Source organism: Cervus elaphus, chromosome 12, assembly GCF_910594005.1.
Source record: "Cervus elaphus chromosome 12, mCerEla1.1, whole genome shotgun sequence".
NCBI classification, from domain to species: Eukaryota; Metazoa; Chordata; class Mammalia; order Artiodactyla; family Cervidae; genus Cervus; species Cervus elaphus.
The window spans coordinates 71,753,836-71,776,101 of NC_057826.1; the positions used below are offsets into that span (position 1 = coordinate 71,753,836).

The 22,266-nt window shown below is 39.4% G+C and overlaps 1 protein-coding gene and 1 non-coding gene across 2 annotated transcripts in view; both read right to left on the reverse strand.

Annotated features, from left to right (window-relative positions):
* The window catches only part of AVEN (apoptosis and caspase activation inhibitor), a 187,898-nt gene that overhangs the window by 13,347 nt on the left and 152,285 nt on the right, over positions 1-22,266 (reverse strand). The gene's annotated exons all lie outside the window — the stretch shown is intronic.
* TRNAC-ACA lies at positions 11,659-11,730 on the reverse strand. The gene has a single exon. It is a non-coding gene; the product is annotated as a tRNA-Cys (tRNA).

Genomic DNA, 22,266 nt, shown 5'->3' on the forward strand with positions numbered 1-22,266 from the left:
GACTGCAGCACACCAGGCTTCCCTATCACCAACTCCTGGAGCTTGCTCAAAATAACACCCATTTCATCGATGATGCCATCCAACCATCTCATTCTCTGTTGCCTGCTTCTCCTCCTGCCTTCAACCTTTCCCAGCATCAGAGTCTTTTCCAATGAGTCAGTTCTTTGCATCAGGTGGCCAAAGTATTAGAGGTTCAGCTTCAGCATCAGTCTTTCCAATGAATAGTCAGGACTGATTTCCTTTAAGATTGACTGGTTTGATCTCCTTGCAGTCCAAGGGACTCTCAAGAGTCTTCTCCAACACCACAGTTCAAAAGCTTCAATTCTTCGGGGTTCAACTTTCTTTATAGTCCAACTCTCATATCCATACATGACTACTGGAAAAACCATAGCTTTGACTAGATGGACAAAGGTCGTCAAAGTAACGCCTCTGCTTTTTAACACGCTGTCTAGGTTTGTCATAGCTTTTCTTCCAAGGAGCAAGCATCTTTTCATTTCATGGCTGCAGTCACCATCTGCAGTGATTTTGGAACCCAAAAAAATAAAGTCTGACACTGTTTCCATCGTGTCCCCATCTATTTGCCATGAAGTGATAGGACCGGATACCATGATCTTCATTTCTTGAATGTTGAGTTTTAAGCCAGCTTTTTTCACTCTCTTTCACTTTCATTAAGAGGCTTTCATCTGCATATCTGAGGTCACTGATAATTCTCCTGCCAGTCTTGATTCCAGCTTGTGCTTCATCCAGCCTGGCATTTCCCATGATGTACTCTGCATATAAATTAAATAAACAGGGTGACAATATACAGCCTTGACGTACTCCTTTCCCAATATGGAACCAGTCTGTTGTTCCATGTCTGGTTCTAACTGTTGCTTCCTGACCTGCATACAGATTTCTGAGGAGGCAGGTCAGGTGGTCTGGTATTCCCATCTCTTGAAGAATTTTCCACAGTTTGTTGTGATCCACACAGTCAAAGGCCTTGGCATAGTCAATAAAACAGAAGTAGATGTTTTTCTGGAACTCTCTTGCTTTTTCTATAATCCAAAGAATGTTGGCAATTTGATCTCTGGTTCTTCTGCTTTTTCTAAATCCAGCTCAAACAGTTCTCGGTTCACATACTATTGAAGCCTGGCTTGGAGAATTTTGAGCTTAAAATTTTTTAAGAGCCAATAAAAATAAATCCAGTTACCAGACACAAATCTTGTGATTTTTGCAATGTAAAAATTTCAAAAATAGGAAAAACTATAAAAAAAAAAATGACCTTTGTAAAGTCATATTTTCTTTTCCATTATGGTTTTTTACAGGATAGTGAATATATTAATAGTTTCCTGTGCCATAGAGTAGGATCTTGTTGTCTATTTTGTATATAATAGTTTGTATCTGCTAATCCCAAACTATTACTTTATCCCCTCCCAAACCTCTTTCCCCTCTTGTAAGTTTGATTTCTATGTCTGTGATTCTGTTTGTTTTGTAAATAAGTTCATTTGTATCATGTTTTAGATTCCACATATAAGTGATATCGTATTGTAATTGTCTTTCTGACCAAGAAGTCATTCTTGATTGATACCAAATACTCACATAAAAAATATAAAGAAAAGAAAGTGAGAAAGATAAGATATTTAAGCACTTTTTGTTTACAGTAATCAAACTTCAAAACAACACAAATTTAAAATCCTAATAAAGCACATAGAGGCTAATCTTCAAAAAATAAGCTGGTTAAATGACTACTAAAGAATGTCTTACATGGAACCATAAAAGACCCCAAATTACTAAAGCAATCCTGATGGAAGAAAAGCAGGAGGCACAGTGCTCTTGGACTTCAGACAATACTGTAACACAAAGCTACAGTAATCAAAACAGTATGGTGTTGGTATTATACAAAACCAGACATATGGACCAGTGGCACCAACAGAGTGCCAAGAAATAAACCCACACACCTACAGTCAATTAACCTTCAACAAAGATTGCCAACCTCTTTAATTCTCTCACTGAAGATGAAAGTGCGTCCAGATTTGTCAAAATTACAACTCCTAGAATCAAGAGTACTTCTAGAAAACATGTTACCAAAACTCTTCTTATATCGAGACATACAAAACAATGCTGGTATTAGTAAACGTGTTACTCCTGTATCTTGTACATCAGACATTTGGACTTCTTTTAAATAAGAAAGCATGATGCATTCACAATGCATTCAATTTCGCTCCTGCTTTACTCTCTAGTTGAGAGAGTTCCCGTCTCTCACACTAACAGTGTGAATCAGAATGAAGAAGTACAGAATGGAACCCAGTGAAGAACAGGGAAAGCCAACTGTTGTTGACATGGAATAAACATGGTGACATGTGTCTTAGGAGTCATAAGCATTCAAAGTTTTGGACACTCACCAACTGAGTGTTCAGAAAGTAGTTATAGCACAGCATAATGAACAGAACCAGAAAGCATAAAATGAGTATAGCACTTTCTTCCTTCTCTTTCTTCAAAGACTAATTTTATGATGTATAAGAGGTTGTGGAACTGCCTTGCTATTTACTTACACTGTATTCTCAAACAAGATGGAGACAAGCTAGTGTTTATTACATAAGGTGCTTGAATAACAGCAACAAAATCCCATAATATTCTACTTTGCAGATAATAGTAGCAAAATAGAAGGCCTGCTAAATCCAACGATTATTTATTACAAAATAATTTATTCACTAGAATCTGCTGAAAATAGGGGGGGTGGGAATAGAAGGATTTAAACAAAACTGATGCACCCTGAGAGTTCACATTTTTCCTATGTTATAAAAGTCCCATTCTATTCCAAGAAAGCTCAAGTTGGTGTAATGCAATAAAAGCTGAGATATAGGTGATATGGAAACAATTCTGTGTCTCTTGAAATTCAACAACATAGCTCTACTGCCACATTTCTGGAGCCAAAATTAATGACGGATTTTTTTCCCAATCAATTAATTGTAAAAAGCATTAAAAAAATGTTAGAAAGTTAGGTATATGTGATCTTAGGTATTCTTTCTGATAATCAGAAAGAATACTTCAAGCAGTGCACAAAGCACATGAAAAGATGTTCAACATCACTAATTATTAGAGAAATGCAAATCAAAAGTGAGATATCACCTCACACCAGTCAGAATGGCCATCATGAGAAAGTCCACAGCCTTTCAGCCTGTGGACGCTGTCAAGTAAGTGTCACTGAAGTCTCTCCCTGCTCCACTGTTACCATGTCTAAGTCAGTCTCTCAAAGAGCCTGAACAGCTATGGAAGCTCCTCCTTGGTGGACTGGGCTTTGAAACAACTGATGAGAGTCTGAGGAGCCATTTTGAGCAATGGGGAATGCCCACAGACTGTATGGTCCGAGGGATCCAAGCACCAAGTGTTCTAGAGGCTTCGAGTTTGTCACATGTGCCAATATGGAGGAGGTGGGTGCAGCCAAGAAGTCAAGGCCACGCAAGGTGGACAGGAGACCTGTGGAACCGAAGAGGGCCGTCTCAAGAGAAGATAACTCAAAGGCCAGGTGCTCACTTTACTGTGAAAAAGATTTTTGTTGGTGGCATTAAAGAAGACACTGAAGAACATAACGCAAGAGATTATTTTGAATAATATGGGAAAATTGAAGTGACTGAAATCATAACTAAGGGGCAAAAAGACAGGCTTTGCGTTTGTGACCTTTGATGCCCATGATTCCATAGACAAGACTGTCATTCAGAAATACCACACTGTGAATGGCTACCACTGTGAAGCAAGGAAAACCCTATCTAGGTAAGAGATGGCTAGTGCTTCACCCAGCCAAAGAGGTCTAAGTGGTTTGGAGACCTTGGTGGTGGCTGTGAAGGTGGTCTTGGTGGGAATGACAACTTTGGTCATGGAGGAAACGTCAGGGGTCGAGGTGGCTTTGGCGGCAGCTGTGGTGCTGGTGGATACGGCGGCAGTGGGCATGGCTACAGCTGATTTGGTGCTGATGGAAGCAATTTTGGAGGTGGCAGAAGCTACAGTGATTTTGGCAATTACAATCAATCTTCAAATTTTGGACACGAAAGGAGAAAACTGTAAGCAGAAGTTCTGGCCCCTATGGTGGTGGAGGCCAATACTTTGCCAAACCAACGAAACCAAGGTGGCTGTGGTGCTTCCAGCAGCAGTAGCTACGGCAGCAGCAGCAGGCTTTAATTACTGCCAGGAAACAAAGCTTAGCAGGAGAGGAGAGGGAGAGAAGTGACAGGGAAGCTACAGACGTGTGAACTCAGCCAAGCACAGTGGTGGCAGGGCCTCGCTGCTAAAGAAGACTCGTGTGTATGGGCAAAACACTCAAGGACTGTACTTGTGATTAACTGCGTAACAGGTTATTTTAGTTTCTGTTCTACAGAAAGTGTAAAGCATTCCAACAGAGTTTTAATGTAGATTTTCTTTTTGCACCAATGCTGTTGATTGTTAAATGTAACAGTCTGATCACAATGCTGAATTAATATGTCTTTAAAAAAACTATAAATATTAAATGCTGGAAAAGGGGTGGAGAAAAGGGAACCTTCCTACACTGTTGGTGGGAATGTAAGTTGGTATAGCCACTCTGAAAAACAGTATGGAGGTTCCTTAAAAACTAAAATTACCCCCTAGAGTAATGGAAATAAAAACAAAAGTAAACAAGTGGGACCTGATTAAACTTAAAAGCTTTTGTACAGGAAAGTAAGGTGTACACCTATAAGCAAGGTGAAAACACAACCCTCAGAATTGGAGACAATAATAGCAAATGAAAGAAGTGACAAAGAATTAATTTCCAAAATATATAAGCAGCTCATACAACTCAATACCAGAAAAACAAACAACACAATCAAAAAGGGGGAAAAAGACCTAAACAAACACTTCTCCAAAGAAGACATACAGATGGCTAACAAACACATGAAAAGATGCTCAACATCACTCATTATTAGAGAAATGTGAATCAAAACTACAATGAGATATCACCTCAAACCGGTCAGAATGGCCATCATCAAAATGTCTACAAAAAATGCTGGAGAGGGTGTGGAGAAAAGGGAACACTCTTGCACTGTTGATGGGAATGTAAATTGATACAGCCACTATGGAAGACAGTATGGAGATTCCTTAAAAAACTAGGAATAAAACCACCATATGATGCATCAATCCCACTCCTAGGCATATAACCTGAGGAAACCAAAATTGAAAAAGACACATTGTTCATTGCAGCACTATTAACAATAGCTAGAACATAGAAGTAGCCTAGATGTCCATCAACAGATGAATGGATAAAGAGGTTATGGTACATATACATAATGGAATATTACTAAGCCATAAAAAGGAATGCCTTTGAGTCAGTTCCAATGAGGTGGATGAACCTAGAACCTATTACACAGAGTGAAATAAGTCAGAAAGAGAAAGATAAATATCATACTCTAATGCACATATACGGAATCTAAAAAATGGTACGTGAGAATTTACTTACAGGGCAGCAATGGAGAAACAGACATAGAAAATAGACTTGTGGACAGGGGGCGAGGGGAGGAGAGGGTGAAATATAAGCAAAGTGTAACATGGAAACTTGCACTGCTATATGTAAAATAGATAGCCAATAGGAATTTGCGGTATGGCTAAGAAACTCAAACAGGGGCTCTGTATCATCCTGGAGGGGTGGTATGGGGAGGGAGGTTCAAAAGGACGGGTATATATGTATACCTATGGCTGATTCAGAGGTTTAACAGAAAATAACAAAATTCTGTAAACCAATTATCCTTCAATTAAAAAAAAAAAAACAAAACTAAAAGTAGATCTACCATATGATCCAGCAATCCCACTCCAGGAAATATATCTGGAGAAAACTCTAATTCAAAAAGATACATAAACCTCAATGTTCACAGCAGCACTATTTTCAACAGCCAAGACATGGAAGCAACCTACATGCCCACTGACACAGGAATGGATTGAGAAGATATGGTGCATGTATGTATTATATACTACTGAGCCGTAAAAAGAATGAAATAATGCCATTTGCAGCAACATGGATGGACCTAGAGATTATCATAGTAAGTGAAGTATACTAAGTGAAGAGAAAGACAAATACCACATCACTTACATGTGGGCTCTTAAAAAAAATAATACCAGTAAACTTGTTTACAGAAACAGACTCAGACAGAGAACAGACCTGTGGTTATCAAAGAGGAAAGGGCTGGGAGGAGCATAATTAGGAGCTTGGGGTTAGCAGATACAAACTACTATGTGCAAAATAAACAACAAATTCCTACTCTATAGCACTGAGAACTATATTCAACATTGTGTAATAAGCCATAATGGAAAAGAATATGGGGGAAAGGGCAGTGCACAATGCTTCAATTTGGAGGATTCCATCAATGAAACTCATGATCAAACAAATCTCCACATCTAGCAGTTAATGAAAAGATCTTCATCTAGTCTATTACCTAGTTTTTATCCAGTTACTCTTAGAAAGGACATTTGTGAGGAGTACCATTACCCTCAATGGTATTCTATTCTGGCAGAACTAACCAAATAATACTTTGCTCCTCCACCTACCTCACCCAAGCTAACATCTATTGAGTATCACAAATGTGCAGGATGGTACAGTGACTATAGGGACAATCTAACAGCAGACAGTGGTGAGAAATGAGAATGCCTCTATATGGTCAAAATTAAATCTGGCCACTAAATCTTTCATAATCAAGTTTTAATTTTATTTGAAATTTCAGATTTTTTTTCATGTATTTCAATACATCCATTCTATGACAGTGATATTTAGCTTTAGCTTCAGCTGAACATGATTCAACACTTGACATTTTGGCCAGAATGCATATTTGATGTGTATACAATAGTCAATTAGTGACATTTTATAAGGTCACTTTTTAAAAATACAGTAGTTTATATAATGTATGTACATCATGGTGACTATAGTTAATACTGTACTGCATAACTGAAACTTGCTAAGAGAGTAGATCTACAAGTTCTCATCACAAGAAAAATAAAACTCTAACTACAGATGGTGATGGATGTTAACTAGACTTCTTGTGGTGATCACTTTGCAGTATATACAAATACTGAGTCATGATATTGGTCATTCAACATGGTTGAAACCAATGTTATATTATCAATTATACTTCAATTAAAAAAATAATATAGCTTTGTATGTACTGCCATGGAAAGATGCCCATCATCTCAATTGTTTCATGAAAAAAATCAAGTTTTAGTACAGTATGAATAACACACACACATGTATACACACACATACATGCACATGCTATATATGCAGATACATATGTGTACAGATCACAAAAATACTCATAAATGCATAGAAATAAGTCAAGATGATTATATTTTGAGAATGATTCACTCTCAGAGGGCAGGGTTGAAGGAGACTTATCCTTTCTGTATAATACATTTTCCAGTTGAATTTTCCTTTGTAAACAATAAGCATGTGTTACTTTTGGACTGAGCCAAAAAAAATAAGGAAATCTAGAAAAAAGTTGAAACTTCTTAAGGGCTAAGACCTTCTCAGAATGCATTTAAGACAAAACATCCATAGACTTCAAGAGCTGCAACACTAGATGTCATTCATTCTAACCCTCACTTTCTAGAACAATAAAGAAACAGGTTCAATGGCCTGACTAGTCAGTTAATGACTAGACACTAAGACCTCAACTCCTAACATTCATTATAATACTTCTAACTATTAATAACAAAGCTCTTTCCACTATTTCTACTTGTCTTCTCAGCCATCTGAGTTCCCTAGGAAAAAAACATACTCAATAAATATTTCATTTACTGAGTAGTGACATTTGATACACTACTATTGATATGCTGACAATATTTGAAGATATGAAAACCCAAACTCAAAAACAGAATTCCTCCCTTTAGGAATCATTTCAGGGGTTCCTGTAAATCAGTACTTTAAAAAGTAAGAGTATTTTTATAGACCTCTAAGTATTCTAACAGCAGTAGCATCAGAGAAATAAAGGTGATATGCCAAGCACTGGTGTATGGTTGTATACCCAGGATGCTCACTCTGCCTGACTCCTCAAACTAGTCTAACACAAATGTTAGGATCAGTGACAAAGTGGACACGAAACTAGCTAGACTTCCACAACACCAACACGCTATCAAAAAATATACCCTCTAGTCATAGATAAGACAGCTTTGAATGTTAGGCTTACCCTTTCAGCCACATCAGCATAAAAGAGCTTTCACTCAAGTTAAAGAACTGAACTTAACCAGTAAAAGTTCAGGCACAATCTTTATCTGGGCAAAGAAACCCTACAAGACTTTCAGTTTCAAAAATACAGATCAGATGTATATAAAGAGCAAATGTGGAAGATGGAAAATGTGTCCAATGATTTGGAAGTGGCAATTCCTATAACAGACATTTATCCTAGGTGTTTGGATCTTATCCTTATCAAACTGGCCCAGAACCTTGTGGTATGTCCATTTGGAAACCAACTGTAGAAAGCAAGAGGAATGTAGCACTATTTCTGGATGAGTACTTCATTTCAGGGCTTCCCTGGTGGCTCAGATGGTAAAGAATCTGCCTGCAATGCAAGAGACCTGGGTTCAGTCCCCAGGTTGGGAAGATCCCCTGGAGGAGGGCACGCAATCCACTCCAGTATTCTTGCCTGGAGAATCCCCATGAACTGAGGAGCCTGGAGGGCTGCAGTCCAAGGTGTTGCAAAGAGTTGGACATGACTGAGCGCCTAGGCACGCACGCACTTCATTTTAAGCTCCATTTTCCTGGCTTTTCTTTACTGTGATCACCTTATAGGCTGACAAATTCACAATCTTCATAGAAAGACACTATGTCCCAATGGTCAACATCATGGCTGCTATAGAAAATGGAACATACCCTTCTTCTCTCTGAATTTCTCTAGCTCATCTATGAAACATACCATATTTGGAAAGGCAAGGTAGATCCCAAATCCACATACTGACACAGATCAATCCAGAGATGATCCACAGTTCAGTCTATAACGATGTAAAAAAGTCCTTGCCACCCCCAATTTCTGGTTTCCATTGATGAGTCTTTCTATTAATAGATTCACAGGTCAAGCACTTCAGTATTTAACCCTAAAACAAAGCAACAGCTAACACTTTGGTCTTTGTGAGAAAGACTATAAAAGCCACTAGAGTGATGAATTTTAAAAGTTACGTTGTTGCAAAAGAACGAGAAAGTTAGAAAACTCTCTCCTCTAGCCCAACAGTGACCTATAATTAGCTTTCTCACCAGGTATGGGGCCCCAAAGGCCCTTGAGCATCAAATATCCACATTGAGCACTACATGATAGGATGTGCCTATCTTCCCAATGCCCCTAAAAAGGTGCTTCCCCATCTGCATGGATACATTGAAGGAAAAGTCAGATATACTCAGGTACCACAGAAGGGTTCTAGGCTTTATGAGCAAAGGATGATGCTGACATTCTGGAACTTAGAATCTAGCTTGTTTTCCCCAAAACAGTTGTCAAATATTCCATATTAACCCTGTTCCACAGTAGACAATTTAGTAAAATTTCTCAGATCAACTGTTTTCAGAAACCAGGCCAACACCAAACTCTGGTAGATGAGAGTAGAACTCGACTATGAGAGTAAATGTTCAGACAAGGCTGAATAAACCAAAGAATATGAAGACTATTCCTCAGACGGACAATGAAGTCATAAGATCCTAGAACTGATCTGTAGTAAAAAGTGCGTCAGTGAGGATGATGTCTGGCTCCATGTAATGAAACCTGAAAAAATTTGGCTTTAATAAGATAAAGCCCCCACTGGTGCTACAAAGAGAGGGGCTTGGAAAGACCATGAAGATCAGAAGCAATTGCTCCTAATCCCTTGGGTCCCCTGCCAGTGCCTTCCTAGAACCCAGACCAGTATCCTACTGCCTTCTATACTGGGACTTTTGTGTCACAGCTGAGCTATCATGGGATGACCTTCCTAACATCTTCAGTTGACCAACCTGTAAGTGCTGGAGACTTGACGTCCCACAGGGTCATCCCTGACTATCCACCAGCTCCCAGCTCCCACCAAATACTTCCTTCCAAACACAGTGTGGGGAGACAGCAGCTTCAGACAGCCTTTCTGAAGATACCAAGAAGACAGGGAGCTGGCTTGTTATCAAGCTATGATAATTCAGAATGCACAGCTACATTTATTCTCCTCCTCCCCTGCCTCTGCAGATGGCATTAGTGGTAAAGAGACCGCTTGCCAATGCAGGAGATGCCTGAGACAAGGATTCAACCATTTCTGGATGAGTACTTCATTTTAGGGCTTCCCTGGTGACTCAGACGGTAAAGAATCCACCCACAATACAAGAGACCCAGGTTTCAATCCCCAAGTTGGGAAGATTCCCCTGGAGGAAGGCATGGCAACCCACTCCAGTATTCTTGCCTGGAGAATCCCATGGACAGAGAAGCCTGGTGGGCTACAGTCCATGGAGCTGCAGAGTTGGGCACAACTGAAGCAACTTAGCAAGCAGAGCAACACGCAGCAAACAAGGTAAAAGGTTCTATTTCTGTCAACTAAATGAAGATGAAATTTAGGCGGTCAAAGGCTGGGATGGTGGCCCAGGCTCCCTCCAGCTCACTGCTCTGCTATTCCTACGGAAGCACTTCTTGCCACGATCCCAGTTGTTGACCAGAACGCCTGCTGCTGCTGCCAGAGCCAACACCAGATCCTCGCTCAAAACCTGTCAGTTTGGTTCAGTTGCTCAGTCGTGTCCGACTCTTTGTGACCCCATGACTGAAGCACACCAGGCTTCCCTATCCATCACCAACTCCCAGAGCTTGCTCAAACTCATGTCCATTGAGTCAGTGAGGCCGTCCAACCATCTCATCCTTTGTAGTCCCCTTCTCTTCCCACCTTCAGTCTTTCCCAGCATCAGGGTCTTTTCAGGTGGCCAAAGTATTGGAGTTTCAGCTTCAGCATCAGTCTTTCCAATGAGTATTCAGGACTGGTTTCCTTTAGGATGGATTGATTGGATCTCCTTGCAGTCCAAGGGACTCTCAAGAGTCTTCTCCAACACCACAGTTCAAAAGCAGCAATTCTTCGGCGCTCAGCTTTCTTTATAGTCCAATTCTCACATCCATACATGACTACTGGAAAAACCACAGCTTTGACTAGATGGACCTTTGTTGGCAAAGTAAGGTCTCTGCTTTTTAATATGCTGTCTAGGTTGGTCATAGCTTTTCTTCCAAGGAGCAAGTGCCTTTAAATTTCATGGATGCAGTCACCATCTGCATTGATTTTGAAGCCCCCAAAATAAAGTCTGTCACTGTTTCTATTATTTCCCCATCTATTTGTCATGAAGTGATGGGGCCGGATGCCAGAACTTATACAGGACTGGGGAAACAGACTCTTGGAGGGCACAAACAAAACCTTGTGCACATAGTTTCACTGAGTTAGACAAGGCTGTGGTCCATGTGATCAGTTTGATGAGTTTTCTATGACTGTGGTTTTCATTCTGTCTGCCCTCTGATGGATATGGAAAAGAGGCTTATGGAAGCTTCCTCATGGGAGAGACTGTCTGAGGAGGAAAATGAAAAGAAAAGTGAAGGTGAAGTCGCTCAGTCATGTCTGACTCTTTGCGACCCCATGGAGTCTACCAGGCTCCTCTGTCCATGGGATTTTCCAGGCAAGAATACTGGAGTGGGTTGCCATTTCCTCCTCCAGGAGATCTTCCCAACCCAGGGATTGAACCCGGGTCTCCTGCACTGTAGGCAGACGCTTTACCATCTGAGCCACCAGGGAAGTCAACTGAAGGGGAAACTAGGTCTTATTCTGATGGGCGGGACCATGCTCAGTAAATCTTTAATCCAATTTTCTGTTGATAGGCAGGGCTGTGTTCCCTCCCTGTTGTTTGACCTGAAGCCAAACTATGGTGGAGGTAATGAAGATAATGGCAACCTCCTTCAAAAGGTCCTGTGCACATACTGCCCCACTCAATGCCCCTGACCCTGCAGCAGGCCACCGCCGACCCACGCCCCTGCTGGAGACTCTTGGACACTCATGGGTAAGTCTGGGTCAATCTCTCGTGGAGTCACTGCTCCTTTCACTATGTAGGGCCACCCAAGGTGGACGGGTCATGGTGGTGAGTTCTGACAAAACATGGCCCACTGGAGAAGAGAATGGCAAACCACTTCAGTATTCTTGCCTTGAGAACCCCAAGAACGGTATGAAAGGCAAAACCTGTCAACCCCCACCTTTAACAGGCATTAACATAAATGCTTGAGTCACAGGGTCCAGAGATAAGAAAGTTACAAGGAAAACAAAAACCAGACAGAACCAGCTAGAACCGAGATGGCAATGAATCTGACCTCCAAAAGACTTCAAGTCTCATTATATGTGGATTTTACTACATTAGCATATTAAATAACATGTCTACCACAGCCAGGACTGGAAATCAAGGACCAAAAATGGATAAAAAGGGAGAGGCATCCTACTTCCTCTAAAGCCCTGCCCCTTCCCTTTAGACTAATGCATATACTTCCCCATCATTAGCCACCCCCCTCCCCTCTTTGTCTTTAACTCTTTAAATCAAGTGCCTCTCATCACCTGGCCAAGAATTTCATCTGTGAAGGAAGCTCCTGCTTCTCCGTTCTTTGGCCACTGAGCAAAGCTTGTGCTGCAACAATCTCAAGCTTTGGTTTTCTTATTTGGCTACAGAAACCCAAACAGAAAAAGAACCTTTTACCACCAAGGCAGAGGAATGGCCTCAGCCAGGTTGGGATATGAGCAGAGTCCACACACTTAGTTCAGTAACAGAAATTCTACACAGAAAGATGGACAAAGAGTTGGAGAAAAAGAGGCAAAAGACATGCGGCCGCCATCTGTTAGGTTTTCCCAGAAGCTACCACAGAACATTTCCACTCTTTCTCTTTTGGCTAGAACTGTATCCTATCCCTTTACCAAGCCACAAGGAAGGCTGGATCATTAATTTCTTCCCCAGTGGCTATGTGTTCAGATAACAACCAGGGGTTTGAGTTAAAAAGGAAGAATGCATATGAGGTAGGGAAGCAACTGCAGTCTGTGACAAACTACGAGAGGGTCCTCCTACTCAAGAGGTCATTAGTAAGAGTCAGCTGCTAGTTAGTGATTGCACCAAAGTATGAGTTGCCTCCAATGATTTCAGTGAAATTCTTGTCATTTTCAAACTTCTCAAACTATAGTTAACATTAATTTTAGACAAGATGTGCCTTTCAACTTTTTTCCCAATTCTGTTATGAAGAAAGTGAAAAGTGAAAGTATCAGTCATTCAGTCGTGTCTGACTCTTTGCGACCCCATGGACTATAGCCCGTCAGGCTCCTCTGTCCATGGAATTCTCCAGGCAAGACTACTGGAGTGGGTGGCCATTCCCTTCTCCAGGTTATGAAGTAAGAGTGGGATAAAGTTCTAGTTTCCAGCATAATCCAAAATTAATACTGTTAACTGCCATTCTCAGGGATGTTAAACAACAATGACTTTAAGAGGAAAAATTCATTCATTAAATTTATTGATTTTTTTCGTTCTTTCACACATTTTTCAGCACAATTGTGTCAAACACAACTGGATGCAAACAATATAAATAGAGAAGACTTACTCCCTGGTTCACTTGCTGTCAAATCCTGAGTTGAACAAGACAAGAGGAAACTACGGAAAAATCAACAAACAAAAGAAAAGGAAATTTAAATTCCTTTTCCAAAGCTTCAGTAAGGTTTGCACTCTCTCCCTTTGTTTTAAACATATATCCCTATAAAATAACTCACTCGTGGTGCTAAATTCCTCAAAAAAGATTTGGTCCACCTAAATCTTTGCTTAGGCTTTTTTATTTATCTGACACCCAAAATGTTGACTCTGTTGGTTATCACAGCTAATGAAACCATCATACCTGGAATCTAAGGTTCCAGGTCTAATCACTCAAGGAGTAGACTGCCCTCTAATCTCATTACCAATCTTGCAATGATATACAATTCACTTCCAAAAGGAGTAGAGGAGAAAGAAAAGCCAGATCAAGGCCAAATCATTATTATCTAGGAGGCAGCCTGTATTTGTAGGATGCCACTCAGATTCAAGCACATGCCCGCACCCACTTCAGTGCAGGAGAGAAAAAAACACAGTCCCACAAGGACAATGACACTTTCCTTTCCAAAGGTCACTGCAAAACTCCCAGCAACCTGGTCCCACAGTAGAGTCAAATCTTCCCTGAATTTCCTGGCCCATCATCCATTCCTCCCTACTATTTAATTTTCTGTTACTATATTGAGTACTTTTTTTTGAAAGTCAATCTATCCCTATTACCACTTACACCTCTCAAACATAGTATTTTCTACCTTAATCTGCCCAAGTTTTCCTCTTGCAATTAAAAGTTCTCCATCAAGGTAAATGTTAAATAATTAAAATCCCCAAACACTGTAATCCCATGATGAAGCAGACATCAGATGATGCCCTCAGAGAAAACTGCGCATTTGTGAGAGAAAATGTCTGAACTGCTTTCTATCAGGAATATGAGATGACTTTCAATTTGTGGTTTACTGGCTAAATGTAGGCCAGATTCTCATATATTAAAGGATAAAAAAGTCTTATCTATTAGCTTTGATTTGTTTCACCATTTTCTTACTATATATCAACTCAGTTCATCTTTCTGATACTAATTCACATCTTCACAGTATAAAATCCAAATTCACATCCATATCTTTAGCTACTGACTGGTCTTTTCTCTCCTTCTAGCTTCTACTTTCATTTAAGATTCTGTAAAGTCTTAAATCATATAAGAATTCACTGCTCACCAGCACAATATTCTTCATAAAATCTCCAACTGGGCAGCTCTAGTAAGCACAAACAATACCAAGCTGAAGACAGAAGACCATTAGTCAATACACTGTTTTCTTTTTTTTTTTTAATTGGAGGATAACTGCTTTATGGGTTTCCCTTGTAGCTCAGCTGGTAAAGAATCTGCCTGCAATGCGGGAGACCTGGGTTTGATCCCTGGGTTGGGAAGATCCCCTGGAGAAGGGAGAGGCTTCCCACTCCAGTATTCTGGCCTGGAGAATTCCATGGACTATATAGTTCATGGGGTTGCAAAGAGTCGGACACGACTGAGTGACTTTTACTAACCCGTTCACTCACTGCTTTATAATGTGTTAGTTTCTGTTGTACAACATGAATCAGTTATATATATATTCACACATATCCCCTCCCCATACACACACATGCACATTTCCCCCCTTCCCACCCCCCATCCCACCCTCTAGGTCAGCACAGAGTGCTGAGCTGAGCTCCCTATTCTACACAGCAATTTATCACTATCTATTTTACACATGGTGGTGTATATATGTCAATGCTACTCTCTTAATTCATACCAACTTCTCCTTCCCCTCCTCCCCGGTGTCCACAAGTCCATTCTCTACTTTTGTGTCTCTATTCCTGCCTTACAAATAGGTTCATCTATATCATTTTTCTATATTCCATATATATGTGTTAATATATTTGTTTTTCTCTTGATGACAGACCCTAGGTTCATCCACATCACTACAAATGATCCAATTTCATTCCTTTTTACGGCTGAGTAATATTCCATTGTATATATGTACCTATCCATTCCTCTGTCAATGGACATTGAGGTTGCTTCCTCAATATACTTTTTTTGAGGTCAACTCATGCAGGCAATGTAGAACCTGTGGAGGTTAGTTCTGATTAACTTCATGTCTCAGATCCTTGCTTTTCTTTTTAAAATTCTCTTATTTCTAGCTCTTGGGAACACCAGGAATGAGTTCGGTGAGGTAACATCTCCCCAGAGGAAACCCATGAACAGAGGCCTCAAGACAGAAGGAATTTTGGCCATTGGAGCAGCAGAAGGCAGGCCAGTGTGGCTCCAGCATGATGAGGGGTAGAGAGGCAAGACAAGGCTGAAAACAGGCTGGGTCATATTCCTTATGGGACTCAACACTGTCTAACCAGGTATCAGGTTCCAGGGTTTAACACTATATTCCACAATAATAACCAGGCTTGGTGAAATCCAACTCATCCTAGTTCTTACCTGTTAAACACGTTTTACACGGGTATCCACCCTAATTCTCACACTAATTCTCAACGACAATTACCCTTACCATTTACAGATTAATAAGACAACACAAAAAAGTAAAAACAATTATTTAAATAAAATAGCAAGGTCTGTCAAATTGTCACCTTCAAAATAAAGAAGGTGGAAGATAGAAAAGTTCTCTTTGCATAGGATAATAATCGTCCTCATTAACATTACCATGGCTACACACCTTCTCCCCCAGCCATGTCGGAGAAGCAGAAATGTAAATATGATGCTAAGGAATTTGGCAAGCTACCCTAATTAGTAATTAGCTCGGGGAAAAATTTGGTGGGACCTCTATGAAGTTTGGGCACAGAAAAATCTCCATGCTTAAGAACATGCCACTTTGCTGTTTAATATCCAGAATCACTCATCTGGAAGGCAGACCTTCACATTGTTAGTGACAGAAGGGAGAGGAAATGTGAGAGGATGAAATCGGGGAGTACACACCTCATAACGTGATAAATCCCTGTTGCCTGTCCCAGATTGGCAGAGAGGCAGCATTTAGCCTTCCGGTTCTCTGTTCCTCTTACTCACAGATTCTAGCCCTGTTGTTACCTCTGAATCCTGTCTCCCAGACTTTAGCTATTTAAGACCAGTTGTTTTGCTCAGCACCTTTCCCGATGCAACTCTCAAATATGAATCTCAGCCTATGTTTTGATGACATTTAACTTCCAGCCTCTCCCAGTCCATCATTTTACTGTGGAATCCATTTCTTGGCTGTTTTGTTCTTCACAGAGATGGCCACTGATATTCTGACGATAGCTGGCAAGTGGCTCAACGCTTAAGTGCAGAACTCTGAAGCCAGAAATGCAAATGGCATACTTGGAAGCCTTAGTATTTGTTTTTACTGAACAAATTTTGCTGGGTACTTTTGGGGTCCTGGCATTATTTATGTGCTGCTTGTATTGGAAAGTCACAAATTGGGTGACTAGTATTGGGTGGATCTGTTTAAGAAGGTCAGTAGTGTCGATGTTGATTCTCATTATTTACGGCTGCCTTAGTGTATACTTGGCTTGCTTTTATCTAAAGTTTCCATTCCACAACTAAAAGACAGAGTGCTGAGTTTTAAGAAAATATGATATACAAAAAGTCAGTTATAAGAAAGTAACTTGGTAAGCTGAACTATTATTTGTTGATTTTTTACCAAAGGATTTACCAAATATATTTACCAAAGGATTCATGATGGATTCAGAGATACTGAGATTCCTTGACATATTTAAAATGTGATTGAATTTCCAAAAGCTTTACTTAACACTTTACAGAATATGCTTATTGTTCAATAGTAGGAACATCGGTGGATTATCTATAAAGAAACATCTGTTGTTTGGATGCTAACTCTAAAATGTTCCTGATTTGATGATCATGTTTGTGTTTTATTATATACTCAGCATAAATATTTTGATTTTCATGGGTACTGTCAAAAGTAGCAACGTCTTTTCAAGGCTTCAAAGCTCAAAATGGAACCTGCATAAATGAACTATTAGTCTCTCTAAATCATTAATATGTCTCTCATGTTTTAAAAGTAGGGCAAGCGTAGTAAATGTTGGGTTTGTGTTTCGCTGTTTTAAAGCAAGGACTTTCTTATAAATCTTTTTAACACAAAACTACGTAAGAAACTTTAGACAAGGTGCCAGTGGAATGAATCTGTTTACGAAATTCCATTTGACAAGTCTTAGGAATTACTTTTGGCATAATTAACCAACTTTGCTCCATTTCATGTTTGCTCTGTTTCCAGGAGATGCCACTAGGCAGAATTCAGCAAGTTGAAGGCCTATATGCTTTCAGCACTCATATCTGCAAATATAGTCCCACCTGAGGCTTTCCGGGGGTATTAACCAAATAGCATGCTTTTCTTTTAAACTTTTGTATATGCCTCTAAAGTATAAGGTCTCTTTTTTAATAACATAGGAATAATATCATATGTAAAATGGCAGTAGTTAAAGAATAATATTATCAAACACATAAACAATTTTAAGTATACCCATAAAATGTTTTGGGTTTCTCTTAGGAGAGGGAGAAGTGGAAGAATGTTTTTTTATAGTTAATGCATTCAAACCATAATCCAAATAAATTCCCCACAATGCATTCAGTTGATTTGTCTCTTAAATCTTTTTAGTATTCATAGCTTTTTTGTTGAGCAAAACTGAGCATCTGACCTCTTGTCTTTTTACTTCCTGTATTTTGCTGATTGGTACTCTCATATTATTGTCTAATCTATTCTTCTATTCCTTGTATCTCCTATAAACTGGTAGCTAGAACTAGAAGCTTGATCAGACTGAAATTCAATTTTTTGGAAGGATGCTTTTTAAATCAGAGAAAATTAATTGAAATGTATAAGGGCAGAATCCAATTTCAGATAAAGGCATAATGTTAGGCTTTCAGAGTTATCTGGACTGAAGGTAAGTATCCCTATGTTTGCCAGAAATTTTTAGGAAAGGAGCATATCCTAAAGTACTCATCAGTAATATCATTTAGTAGTGAAATTAAGATAAGCTTCCATTAGAAGGGGAAAGTTTTATAAAAACTGAAGTGATTGATACAATGCACAACCTATATGGCCATTAATAATAACATCACATAAAATCCAGATGTCATTGACAATGAACTTTTATTCAGATGAGAAAAGATTAGATCATGAGCAGCCAGGGAAATAACTGTATACAGACAGTCCCCAACTTATGATGGTTCAACTTATGATTTTTTGACTTTCTGATGGTGCTAAAGCAATATAGATTCAGTAGGGACCATACTTTGAATTTTTATCTTTTCCCCAGGCTAGTGACATGCTGATACTCTGTGATGCTGGGCAGTGGCAATGAGCCACAGCTCCCAATCTACCACATAACCAAGAGAGTAAATGACAAAAAATACTTACATCCATTCTGTACCCACACAATCATTCTGTTTTTCCACTTTCAGTACAGTATTCAATAAATTACATGAGACATTCAACACTTTATTTACAAAACAGGCTTTGTGTTAGATGACTTTGCCCAACTGTGGGCTAATGTTAAGTGTTCTGAGCATGTTTAAGGTGGATGAGGCTAAGCTATGATGATCAATAGGTTACAGTATTCAATGCATTTTCCACTTAATATATAAGCTTTCAGCTTACGTAACCTCACTGTAAGTCAAGGAAGGCCTGTATCTGTAACCAGTTTTGAACTCGTCCTGTTTTCCAAAGAGAAGAGGTAGCAAAAGCAGAGACAAATGCCACCTTCCATGCCACTCTCCCACCTTGGTTGTTTAGACATGGAATACAAAGAGAAGCAGATGCATGCCCAGGGCAAATTCAGAAGAATTCTGCCCAAGGAAGTTTCAAAAACTGGTGCAAAATTAAACTGAGATTTCTAAAGGGGGAATGATAAGCTGTTTGCGGTTCTTTGGTCCCTGCTCCGGGCTGGCTGCTTTGTGGACTCACAGAGTGACAGGACTTGCTCCTGCACAGTTCACACGTGGGAAGAAAAGAAAGGGTGCACACAAACAGCACACAGGGGCTCCCCATTCCCATATACACATCACCTCAGGGTTTACAAGTCTGATCCTTTCATCTCCTCGCCTAAACATGATGTATGGGCTGCCTTCTTTTCTCACACTAATCCAGGGATGCTGACACTGAAGGGAACCTAAACCCCTTCCTACTCCATGTAGCTGTTTCCAATAAATTGTACTAAGCATCCTTTTGTGCTCTCAAATTTTAGTGAATGATACCTATTAAGTGCATGTATTTACAACTGTCATTGTGAAGCTATAATGCCACTAAAAGTCTTTATGTCAGAATTGAAATTGAATTGTAAGGTGGTATTTTGCTACAAAATAAAATTTTAATTTCTATCGCCTCCCCCACTTCAGGAGAAGATGTTAATTTAAGGTTTTCTCTTTTATGATGGAGAATAAGGGAAAAACCAATTTGAAACATCAATGTTTCTAAATCCAATATATATTTTAAACTGTTTAAATGTAATAAATTCTGGCATTGCTTTCTTTTGGCTTCTTTTTTAGAGAGGTCCATCTTCCTGCCAAATAAGAAGTAGATTTTTTTTTAATACTTGTGACATTTAAAAGCTAATAATTCCATTTATAGATGTAAAGCCCTTCAAGTAAACTCCTGTCACCAGAGAAAGATTGGATTATGTAGTTTACCTATGTTTTGTTATTTTAACTAAAATCTCTCTGTGAACTTGGTTAATTAACACGGTTAATTTTTGCTTTTCTTGGGTTGGTTGCTGGGCCTGTGATCCCCAAATGGCATGAAGACCACAGCAGGCTGGCTTCACAGTGGTGCACTTAAGTAGTGAACACTCATAAACTACATCAAAATATACACTAGCCATCAACGTGGAGAAAAAAATAGCCATACCACAGATCCCAAAATAAAATGGCAGAGAGCAATATTATACAGAAGGCCATCACATAAAAGGAAGACCCTCCTATGAAGACTTTCCAAAGTTCTCAAAGCAGGTCTGCTCATCAAGGACTATGAATCAGAACGTGTGTGGCACACAAGGCCACATGATCTTGTACAAGCAAGATCCAAGATGATGTGTTTGCTCTGATGGTAAAAGCCAGTGCTAAGAACACATTCTCAACTGCTCCTGCTACCCAGGACCTGGGCAAGAATCCACAGATGAAACATCAGCCCGAGAGAGGTCTTTCAACAACGCTGCCAGCACCAGGTAACTGATAACATGTAAGAGTCTTATCTGACTCCAGAGTGTCAGATCCAATGATCATGTAACACCAACACTGCTAACAAGGGATATGGTAACTGGATGTTGTGAATACAAGAGGAAATTCACAAAGCATACATTTGAAAGTTTAAGATCAATTTTTTTAAAATTTCATAATGTTTTAAAGAAATAAAGGTTTGCCTGACAGATTCAATGACACCATACTACATCATGAAGAAGTCAATGATACTTTTAAAGGTAAAGGACTGGGTGCTAAGGGGAAAAATGAAATCAACCTTAAGGGTACCAAGTCAAATTCTTGTAATTTTCAAGGAAGAGGAAAAAGACAGAAAGATATCAAAGAATTCAAGTGAGCGAACTTGGGGGTGTTAATTTAGAGAAAATTATTTTGGTAAATCAAAGTATAAGTAACACATATGTGCCTTTCTGGTTGTTAAGTAATTAGCCTCTGACGTCAGGCTGTCTTGAGTTTGAACCCTGGCGCCTCTATTTAGTGGCTGCATGTCTTTAAGGGAGTTGCTGTTACTTTCTGTGCCTCCACTTCCTGTCAAATGAGGATAATCATAGTTCCCAGTTTAGCAGGATTATGAGGATTAAATAACCTATGCACAGTCACCACTGGCAGACAACAAATACTTCATAATTTTAGTTGATGTCAACATAATCACCGAGCAGTAAGCAGATATTATGATGCTGCTCCATCCTGAGATATTTGTGCCCCCTAAAGCCAAGCGCTACCAGGGCTCTCCCAAAAATGTCACTCAGGCTAAATTTGTACCAATTTTGGAAAGATAAACAACAAAGAGAAAAATCTTTTGTCATGGGAGCACAGGAGTTAAATAAAATTGAAAGAGTAATAGCCAGTATGGTGATTGCCTGAAAGCTCACATCTGCTTTCTACTGTAATGAATTTCTTGAATGAGAGTGAATAAAAAAGTGAAGCTTAGAAATTCCACCTGAATAAGTAATTGCCTTCAAGGACCAATCATCTACTGCCAGATATCAAATGTTGAGCCTAAATTATGAGACCTGTAGAAAGAACTGGCATTGTTCCAAGGCATCGAAAGTACTTTTCAGTACACTGTAAATAATTAATTTATCACAATAAAAAGAAAAATATAAATGCAAAATATTAAATATCTTTTTTTTCTTTACCTAGAAATAGCTCTACATCAAATATCAGTATATAATTTATCATCATGCCAGAAAATTATTCTGGAATAAGAGAGAAAGACAATCCCAAAATTCACCCACCAATTATTGTGATGTTCCAGACCAAATCTGCCTCATATTCACCTTGCTCATCCGCATAATTCATTTAGAGTAATAGAACCAAATTTGCTGACAATTATACACACACATATATTTTAATGGTACTTAATCATTTAACTCAGATCACCATTATATCTACTACTGTGGGCAGGAATCCCTTAGAAGAAATCGAGTAGCCATCATAGTCAACACAAGAGTCCGAAATGCAGTACTTGGATGCAATCTCAAAAACAACAGAATAATCTCTGTTTGTTTCCGAG